Here is a 1,965-nt window from a genome sequence, read left to right on the forward strand (position 1 = left end):
ATTGGTGCCGTTGGCGTGCTGTATTGTGTGGCGTTCCCTGCTGGTGTGTGCTACATGATTGCCCGCTACACGGGCGCGAGCTTCACGAAGTACTGGCAGTTTTCGAGGAAGCCGCTGCCCGAGCGCCTGCTGTACCCTGTCGGGTATTGGCACCCCGCGGCGCAGCAGCGGATGTACGGCGGCATGCTGACGAACATGAGGGGCAGCCGCGTGTACTGGTGCGTGTTTCAGCTGTCGGTGCTGTGCGTGGTGTGCCTGATTGCGGCTGTGCACCCGTCCGTGGGAGGCTGCCACGTCCAGTACTTCTGCATGGCGGCTGTGCTGCTTGCGGGTGCGGGCGTGGTTGCCCTCACGAACATGATGCGCTCGGCCTTCCTGACGGTGATGCGCGCGGCGAGCTTTGTGCTCCTTGCGGCGCTGTGCGTGGTCAGCGCGGCCAACCATCTTGCGCCGAGCGACGGCGGTGCGAGGGCGTACGCGGCGATCGTGCTGCTGCTGATCGCTGTTCTGCTTGCGGCCACTGTGTACAGTGTCGTTGTGTGGCACGCGGAGGACTGTCACTGGCAGGAGCTGCGCGAGCCGCGGCGTGGTGTGCTGGAGGCGCTGCTGCGCGATGACGAGGAGAACGACGAAGAGACGCAGAAGCTGCACGACATGACGTCACAGTCGTACGCCTCAGGCACCACCGCTGCGTCGTCGTACCGACCACCCGCACCGCCGTAGCCCATGTCCGGTGACACCCGCTCAGACGCGCTGAGCCTGTTCGACCATGTATCCAGTGCGAGCTGCAGCATTAATTATGCCACTCTGGACAGGTGAAGATGCTCTGCTTGACGAAAAATTTAGCGCAGTTTTTTTTTTTTAGGTGGAAAGGCTCCGACCCCAACCGTACCGTTACGCGGCGAGAAGACACAATGCACCTCGCAGATGCGGCATGACGTAGATGCGTCTGGCGGATCTTCTCTCTTTCCATTATTCATAGATTGATTGGGTGATTGCTTTGTTGCTTTTATTTTATTTTATCGATGACAACGGATTATCGAGCTTGTCACGCTAGCCCGGGGCGGATGCGGAAGGGGTGTGTGTGCGTGTTTTGCGCCCGCCGCTGCAGCACCGAGTATGGGGCTGGTGCTCTCTCTTTCATATCTGTACTTAGTAGTGAGGACGTGCTCGACGGTGGTGGCTGGTGTGCGGGCCATAGGATGCATTCAGGAAAGCGTTAGGGAAAACAATCGATGAAGCCCTTCTGCGACGCGTCACCTCCTGGAGGTTGTGAGTGCGCGTTGCTGGCTGACATGAGGGAGGGCGTGGGGGCCACGGCTGTGCGGCTGCGCAGCCACCCATCGGACTCCGCCCCGACCGCGTCATTGATTGTTGGTTTTTGTTGGTTTGTTTTTGTTTTTTGTGCGGGTGCCTGCAGTGACTCTCCCTCCTGTTGCACGATGACTGTGTGGGAGGACATGCCTGCCGCTCCTTATACTTCTGGCGCTGTGTAGAAGGAACAACGAAAGAAGGAACGAATAATTATGCGGATTGATGTATCACTTTGTGTATGTATATATGTATCGATGTACTTCTGTGGATTATTTCACTATTTCTTCCTTCTCTTTTTTTCTTTTACGTCGCTCCAAATGTGTTTCAGTGTTTGCTTTAGTACGGCCACACACGGGTAGCTTGAGTCGCGAATAGTTTTTCTTTTTGATGTCATTTTGTGTTGGGCAATAATGTGGGCACGTTCGTCAAGCATCCACTTTCCACAGCATGGCGTTTGATATTTTGGAGTCATCCCAGGTTTAACGCCGGCACCACCGCCGTGGCAGTCATGGGGATTAAGATGGAACGCGGGGCAGCGAAAGATATTGTGCGGCACATGTGTCTGCTGCATTTGTTCTGTCGTGGTGGCTTCAATGTGGAAGAAGAGGGATGCACATTGCACGATTCCGAGGCTTGGAGGAGTTATTGCCC

At 56.2% G+C, this 1,965-nt stretch overlaps 1 pseudogene, besides 1 other annotated feature; it reads left to right on the plus strand.

Moving 5' to 3' along the window:
* Tc00.1047053504099.80 lies at positions 1 to 819 on the plus strand (annotated as a pseudogene).
* Positions 1 to 1,965: part of a sequence feature (areas not merged during assembly with more than two copies in the genome that could not be assigned to a particular haplotype) that runs on past the window's edge.

This window comes from Trypanosoma cruzi, genomic scaffold, assembly GCF_000209065.1.
Source record: "Trypanosoma cruzi strain CL Brener 1047053517043 genomic scaffold, whole genome shotgun sequence".
In the NCBI taxonomy this organism is placed as follows: domain Eukaryota; phylum Euglenozoa; class Kinetoplastea; order Trypanosomatida; family Trypanosomatidae; genus Trypanosoma; species Trypanosoma cruzi.